The sequence below is a fragment of the Grammomys surdaster genome, unplaced genomic scaffold (genome assembly GCF_004785775.1).
Source record: "Grammomys surdaster isolate TR1022 unplaced genomic scaffold, NIH_TR_1.0 185, whole genome shotgun sequence".
NCBI classification, from domain to species: Eukaryota; Metazoa; Chordata; class Mammalia; order Rodentia; family Muridae; genus Grammomys; species Grammomys surdaster.
The window spans coordinates 3,837,167-3,846,164 of NW_021604630.1; positions in this window are offsets into that span (position 1 = coordinate 3,837,167).

Consider the following 8,998-nt stretch of genomic DNA (forward strand, 5'->3'; position numbering starts at 1 on the left):
TTACTTGATGGCTGTTTGTCACTGCAACAATAGCAAAGCCTAATGCATCAAGTGACTGCTGGACTGCTATTAAGGAACCATGCATAAGATGCCTATGGGTCTCTGTGAGGGAATCCAACTGGAGTGCAGGCCTATCTTTCTGCAGAACATAATGAACGTTAGAGCTATTTCTTTTAAAGGATTTTGGGTAGAGTCAAAGAATGAGATGCTAGTGCTGCAGCAGAAAGGATGCACTGGCAGAACAGGCTAGAGACTATAGAGCAGATAGGGAGATGGGTGGTACATTTACTTCAACATTCAGTAAGGCAAAGGGTAGACAGTGGACACTGTAAGACAGTAAGTATTCCCTCAAGCTCTAGCTCTGCAGACTCTGCCAGCTTATGAAAACTTCCTTGTCAGGAAGCCTGACCCAACCTCAAGCCTCACTCTCACATCCAGACTCCCATGATGCCCTTGTTTAAACAGACATGTACTCACCGAGACACTCATCCCGGTACTGCCAGCCTGCAACAGGGTTAGCATTTGTGGACTGGCAGGTCAGACTAGACTTACTCACTAGACATAAGAACAAAGCAAGAGAGTGTACAGTAGAAGGCTGGCCTTGACTTATCACTGAGCATCTAGTGCCTGCCCCTACGCATAGTCATACTAGGAGAGATAATAAAGACACAACTCTTGCCTGTTCTTGATGGGAAAGCTTTGATGAGGAGGCAGACCCAGAACCAAGGCCTTCAGGAGAAGAAGAAAGCCATCCAAGCAGGAGCCCAGCTTGTCTATGACAAAAAGACAATCATGGTTCAGCGCTATCTGATAGAGTAGTTAGCTACTTTTCTCCACCTGACAGCCTGCCCAACATGTCTCCATGGGGCAAGTCAGGCATGGTGGTGAACACTTGTAATTCAAGCATTAGGGAAACTGAGGCAGGAGGATCAGGAGCGCATGCCCTGCCTAGGTTTCATAGAAACCTTGTTTGCAAAATAAAAGTGAGGAGGGCTGGCAAGATGGCTCAGTGGCTCAGCAGCTAAAGGTGCTTGCCTTCAATACTGGGGACCTGAGTTCGATCCACAGAACTCACATGGTGGCAAGTGAGAATGAACTCCGGCAAGTTGCCTTCTGAGCTCTGTAGACATGAATGCCCTTTCCCCAATAAATAAATGTAAAATGAAAAATTCAATAAATAAATAAGGGGATAAGATACAGACCAATTGGTATGGTGGGTGCTTGCTTGGCACACCAAAGTTCTGGGTTCAATCACCATAGTGTACAACTGTAATCCTAGAATTTAGTGGATAGAGGCAGGTGAATCAGAAGCCCAAAAGTCCCCCACCTCATAGCAAGGTCAAGACCAATATAGGCCATGAAGCCTTGTCTCAAAAATAAATAAGTCAAGTCCCTGGGTTGCTGGATTCTGCCTCAAGGATGAAGAAGAGTTCAGCCCTGAGTAATAAGATTGACTGTTGAGAGGCAGTTGCATCCTGAGGACACGAACAGCTCAGGGAATGATATACTGAAAAGCCCATGAGACAGAGAGCTAAGAACACTGTCTTCCCTTTATTCTCTACCCTGGGGTTACAAGGGAAGGGTTAGGTCGTTCTTTTCCAGCAGATAACCTTTGACCCAGGGTAGCTTATGAAATTCCTGTGGCTTCAACCTCCTGGCAAGAGTCCAACACACAACTGCTGAGCTCTTAGTCCTTGGCAGCATCCACGGTATTTGTGTGTAGGCGGCTTCCTAAGCCTTCTCCTCAAAAGTCATAGAGAAGAATGAGAAACAGGCATATGGCCTAGTGTGCTGGCACATCTGTAATCCTGGGGTTTTCTAAGCAGGAAGATGGTGAGCGAGGCTAGCCTGGGCTAACAGCAAGACTCTGTTTCAGAAATAAAGTAGGGAATGGAGAAGAGGGAAGAAGGAAGAACTGGAAATCAGGAGAGATGAAAGGAAAAGCAGGGGAAAAGGAGAGGCGGAGGGGAGAAAGGACAGAAGAATAAGGGAAGGGAAGGAGAGACAGGTGAGTATGGCTGCTACCATTCTCTTGGCTTCTCCCTAAAAAGGGCTTCTCCTCAAGCTGTGGGTTGTGGTCCCTTTGGGGCGGTGGGGTCTAATGACCCTCTTACAGGGGTCACACATCAGATATCCTGCATGTCAGATATTTACATTACAATTCATATCAGTAGCAAAATTGAAGCTATGAAGTAGCAGTGAAAATAATTTTGTGGTCAAGGTTCATCATGACATGAGGAACTGTGTTAAAGGGGTTAGGGCAGTCAGAAAGTTAAAAACTGATGCATTAAAAAGAATGATGTGGAGCCTGTTGTGCTCTCATTGGTGGCAGTTTCTGTAAGGCAGTGTAAACTTGAGTTAGGAATCTTTGCCATCCATAGTGCCTGTCCTAGTTCTGTCAACTTGACACAGCCTACACTCAACTGTCACCTGAGAAGGGAATCTCCATTGAAGGGTTACACAGAATAGATTGCCTGTGAGAAGGTCTATGGGGGATTTTCTTGACTGCTAATTGATGTAGGAGGGTCAAGCCCACTATGGGCAGCACCATCCCCTAGGAAAGTAGTCTGAGCTATATAAGAAAATCAGCTAAGCTTGTGCTGCAAGCAAACCAGCAAGCAGTGTCCCTCCATAGTCTCTGCTTCAACCTCTTGCTTGAGTTCTTGCCCTGAGTTCTCTCAACAGTGTGGCCTGGAAGTATAAGCCAGTCAATTCTTTCCTTCCTTCGGTTGTTTCTGGTCTGTGTTTTATGGAGAAACCAAACTAGAGCAGTGCTCCTTGGGAGAACTGAGGGCTGTAGGGCAGTTTACCTCTAACCTAGTAGCACAATCTCCAGGATGATAACCCACCAGAGCACATCTTCCTGGTTTGGGGCCCGAAGCCACATACTCCAGAAGTCCATGTAGTCCAAGTTGCCTCTCTCACCTCTGCTTCAATGTTGAATTAAGGAGCAAACCATGGGACTAGAAAGTTCCTTTTGTCTTGTGTCCCAGCCTTTCTGGCAGACAGAATCTAGAGGAAACTTGAAATCAATTCTAAAGAACTGGATTCTCAGAATTCTCAAGGAGGCTGGCCAGTGAGTGAGCAAGGAGATTAGCTTAGACTACCTGAGGGAAAGGAAAGCAGGTGACCCATTTCTTTGGTGTGTGGTGGACTCAAGCTACCCTCTGATAGAAATACCAAATGTCCTGCTGGTTAAACCAAAATACTCAGTTTCTCTCTACTCATCTTTCATTTCTGTCTTGATGAGACTCTTACAGGGTTTGTTGTGACTGTGTTTTGTGTTGCAGGATATTCGATCACACTGTGAACCCTGAGATTGTTATTTACTGGAAAAAACCCGTTTCTTGTGGTGTGGCTCAGCCCTGGCATACACCTTTAATCCAAGAGGTTTTTGTTTATTGTGAACAGGATTAAATAAAGTCAACCATAGGTCAAGAGGCGGAGCAAGCAAGCAACCAGTTGACAGGGAGTGAACTTAGGAAAAAAACAGAGAGAGTAAGGAGTCAGGAGGACGGATAGAGAGGTTCACAGGGGGTAGAGAGCAGGGACTTTCAGTTTGAAAGGGGTTTTTGAGAAAGCATGAAAAAGGAGAGCTTCCTTTTGGAACACTGACTGTGAGCATGGTCAGCTGGGTGTTTTCTCTGTCTCTCTGAGCTAGCAGGCTTTCACCCCAGCATCTGGCTCCCAAGTCTTTATTGGTAAAATTAAATGTTTGAGATTTTTGTTAAAAATGACAGTTGTGTCTCTACCACATAAATGGACGCATGACTTAGGCTTTACAGAGTCATCGAAGATGCATCCAATATGACTCCTGCTACTCTGGTTCCTGAGTCAGAAGAATGCAGACAGGCAGCTTTACAACCCCAGCCCCCAGGGTTAAGGCTGCCACACTTCCGCTCCCCTCCCAGTCTATCCATGAGAGGCAGTAAATCCTGCAGCCCGAGGCCTATGCTCCTATCAGCCTCGTCCAGGCCTTAGAGTCAGGAACAGGACCAAAATCTCACTTGCTCATGGGTCCTGGGTGATGACCATACTCTAACACATCCTGGCCTACCCCTGCTAGAGAAAAGGCCAAGTCTGGATTCCATCTTGGAGGCTAGATAGCTAGAGACAGGAAGATGGGCTTTGCAAAAGAGGCCCAGGATTGGGGGATGGGTGGAGGAAGGGAAAATAGAACAGTCCTTTACATAATATTTGAGCCACTAGCCTTTTTCCAGATTGGGTTATTACATTAATTCAGAACTTATGCTCACACTTAAAAGATTTCTGTTACATTTTATGAACACTATGATCTCAGAGTAATTTGCCCTGGAAATATGTCACATTAAATCAGGGACACTAATAAACTTTATTATGTATCTTCGTGTGGATCAGATCGGGCAGATGGAGCAAACTCTTACACTTATATCCACACCCCTCAGCGACGGCCCCTCCTGTGAAGGAAGCAGAAATAAGCTGGATAGCATTCCCTCGGTCCTAGCATACACATGTCCAATGCAGTGGTTTGAATATGCTTAGCCCAGGGAGTGGCACTTTTAGGAGGTGTGGCCTTTTAGGAGTAGGTGTGGTCTTGTCGGAAGAAGAGTGTCACTGTGGGGGTGGCTTTTGAGATCCTCCTCCTAGATGCCTGGAAGTCAATCTTCTCCTGGTTCCCTTTAGAACAAGCTGTAGAACTCTCAGCTCCTTCTACAGCACCATACCTTCCTGGATGCTGCCATGCTTCTCGCCTTGATACTCACCTGAACCTCTGAACCTGTAAGACAGGCCCAATTAAATGTTGTCCTTTATAAGAGTTGCCTTGGTCATGGTGTCTGTTCACAGTAGTAAAACCCTAAGACGCACATCAGGGCTGCATTAGAAGCCTGGCCTGCTGTCCCACAAGGGAAGCTCATTCTGGTTTCCAAAGGATGGGCTTGGTCTTTAGAACTCATTCTGACCTTGTGGTTTTAACATCTTCCATGTGCACTGCAATGACCTTCAGCCTGGACTGTACGTAGCCCCTAAGAATCACTTCACATATACAAGGGAGATGTTAAAAAGCACTATCTAACAGCCAGGCATGGTGGTACAAGATTCTAGCCATAGCACAGGGGATGCTGAGACTGGAGAATTCCAGGTCAGTCTGGGATCTATATGGAGACCGCATCTCAAAAACAAAACAAAACAAAACAAAACAAAAGAAGTTCTGACAAGTTCTAAGAGTTGGCCCTTCCGTTTTCCTACCAGCTGATATGGGACCCAAGCAAACACCAGCCAGAACCGTATGATAGAGAAAGAATGGATATCAAGACTGTTTCCACTTAGTAGATGTTTTATAATGACTTGCTTAGGAATTATTTTTATTTGTTTGTTTGTTTTTTCTTTAGAGCCTAGCATGATCCTTGCCCATGGCTGAGTACTTGGAATAAAAGAAAGAATACAGATCCAATTAAAATCCCAATAGGGTAATTTGGAAAATTAAATTAGCTTATTATAGAATACGTATAAATCTATACTCTTCTTTATAGAACATAAAGTACTTCAAAACAAATTTTAAGTTCATATAAAAATATTTAAGAATAATCAGGAAGGACTTGTGCCATCACATATTAAACGCAAAATGTATGTGGGTGTGGGGGCTGGTGGGAGGTTCAGCCATTAAAGGCTGGGCTTACAACCAAAACACTTAAGAGTGTGAGTACGTGAGTGCGTGCGTGCGTGCGTGAGTGCGTGCGTGCGTGCGTGCGTGAGTGCGTGCGTGCGTGCGTGCGTGCGTGCATGTGTGTGCGTGCGTGCGTGTGCAAGTGCATGTATGTGTGTGTATGTGTGAAGAGAGAGAGAGAGAAAGAGACAGAGAGGCAGAGACAGAGAGACAGAGAGTTGAGATTGCCAACATCACTTTATATATACAAACTTTCAAACAACAGCCCTGTGGCTGTGAGAACGAGCAGAACAGAGAGAGTGGACAGGAAGTCCATCCTGACCACATGGATTCCCAGGAAGCTTTACCAGTGTAAACAGCCATCTAGTCCCACTGCTCAAAGAAACTGGAATTCTTTTCTCTGGGGGAAAAAAAAGGCTGGAAAATTGGCTCTCCACAGTTAAGAGTGATTACTGCCTCTTGCAGGTGAACCAAGTCTGATTCCCAACTTCCAAACCAAGTGACACACAATCACCTGATGCTTCAGTCCCGGGGGACCCAATGCTTCTGGCCTCTATGGATGGACACACAGACACACACACCTTTTAAAAAAATAAAAAACTAAATCAAGTAGAATCTGAACTCAAGACAGGACTCATAGACTTCCAGGAATGAGACAAAGACTAAAACGGACTCCAGAGAACACTGAGTCCGCATATGGAAATGAAGGTGCTGGGTCCTGTCCTCTGTCCCTGGAATGCCAGCATCCAGGGAAGCTTCGTGGACATCAGCAAAAGCTGCACAGAAACAACAGGAACATACCACTTTGCCAGTCCAGAGAGAAGACCCCACATGCCGGCCTGAAAAAGACAAAATGGAAAGGCCTCTGGCAGCCCTTTCTCCCTAGGGAAGCCCCCACACACAAACATCCTCCACTCAAGCAGGGAGAGACAGTGAGGAAATACTTCTCACAGAAGACATAATCAAAAACAAACACGAGGAAAAGTGTTTGGAAGAAAAACAGACAGGGCGGTCTTCTTCTCAGAGAGAGAAGATAACTTCTCACCATAAATCAAAAACAAAAACGGTGCCTAAGATCCCAGTGTGACAGCAAGAGACACTGCCGGCTGAAACCGAAATTGACAGCCAACACCATGGTTCAAGGAGACCCAAATTATAAGTTAAGGGAACCGTATATCATTTAGAAGTTAGTGGCTATATAAGATGAAAGAAGAAGTTATTTTAAATCCAATGTAATCCAAATGGCTAATGTCCAGAATTTCATTTAAAAAAAAATGAAGAAAAAATGTAAGAAGAAAATCACTGATTAAAAAATTTTAAATCTAGGAGATAGATAGCTCAGTGATACAGGACTTGCCTGGTATGCTTAAGGCACTAGATCTAATCCTCAGTAAAATACACACATATGCATACACACACACAACACCACACACACACACACCTTATTTATATTTCTTAGAATCACTACATAGTGAAACCCTGGCCCAAAAAAATCCCACAAAACTCTCAGAATTAGACAGCAAGGGAACTCAAGTACACATGACTAGTAAAACCACTGTGAAACTCCAGAAAATTACAAAGAGATGTTCTCTGAGACTTTCAGGAGTCGGGGAGAAGAGGTGGACATAGCAGGTTCATACAGGTAACGAGAATAAAAATGGGGTAACAGATGTCCGGTGGGAGATTATCTTAAAGTATTAGCACAAAAAAAAATACTGCATTCTGGTACTAATAATTTGAATAATTTGAAATGGGAATTCAGAAAACAAAGCCATTTATAATATGATCAAAAAGAGTAAAATGTTCAGAAATAAATTGATGGAAATTAAAGACTTGCACACTCAAAGCTACTGAACATTGCTAAAAGCAACCAAGAAGGGGCTCACTGAGTAAAATCCTTGCTATGTACACAGGGGATCTGAGTTGGGATCCTAGACCTCATACTGTGAGGTGGGAAGAAGAGACAAGAGAATCTCCAGAAGTTCCTAGACACCTAGCCTGGTCTACAGAGCAGGGAATAAGAGACCTCCTCAAACAATGTAGAAACAATGTAGAAGGGTATTACTGATACCCAAGATGGTTCTCTGACCCCTACACATATGCACTACCACACTTGTACCTTTACACACACATACACACACACACACGCACACACAAAGAGAGAGACTTTTTTAATTAAAGAAGACAAAAGATAAAAATAAATAGAAATATATCTTTTGTTCACCAGCCAAAAGACAAATTATTGAAGATGTCAGGACTACCCGAAGCAACCTATAGATTCCACACAATGTCTAGCAAAACCCCAACAATATCTTTTTTCAGAAAGAGGGAAAAAAATCATCCTAATTTCTACATGGAATCTCAAAGGATTCTGACCAGCCAGAACAATCTGGGGGAAAAAAATCAGAGCTCCCACACTTGCAGGTTTTATTGCATATTGCAAAACTTAGGCAATCAAAACTGTGTAGTGCTGGCAGAATAAAAATAACCAGAAATAAGTAGAGAGAAAATAGAGAGAAATAAAGCTCTGTGTGTATGTGTGTGTGCATGTGCTAGCGTGAGTGTGTGAATATATATATACATATACACGTTATATATATATACATATACACTATGCATATATATATATAATGATTTTGACAAGAGTGCCAGAATCACTCAACAGTCTTTTCAACTAGTGGTAATAGAAAAAAAGAATATCCACATGCAGAAGATTAAATTGAATCCTTATCTTACACAAAATACAAAAATGATCCCAGAATGAGCCAAAGACCAATTGACCATAAGAAGAAGAAAACAACAAGGGGCTGGGGAGATGGCTCAGTGGTTAAGAGCACTGGCTACTCTTTCAGAGGACCCACCCACATGGTGGCTCATAACTCTAGTTACAGATGGGATCCAACACCCTCTTCTGGCCTCCAGAGGTACCAGGCATGCACATGGCACCCAGACATACACACAGGCACAACATCCATACACATAACAATAAAATAGAAGTGAAAAAAATTTAAAACAGTACCAAATCTGCTTTAAAAAATAAAAAAAAAAACCCAATGTTTCTTCTAAGAATACAAAGGAGAAGTTCGTCATGACACTGAATCTGAAGTGTTTTCTTGAACGTGATTTCAAAATCATGGGGAAAAAAGTCATAAAAAAGTTAGATGTCATCAAACTTACAAGCTTTTGTGCATCAAATGACAGAGTTGACAGAATAAAAAAGCTTCCCACGGAAGGTGAGCATTTGCAAGTCATATACCTAATAATGGATTGATATTCAGAATCCATAAAGAGCTCCCAAACTCAGCAACAGAAAGAGGAATGTTTAAATAGGTAATGGGCTGAACATTTCTCTAA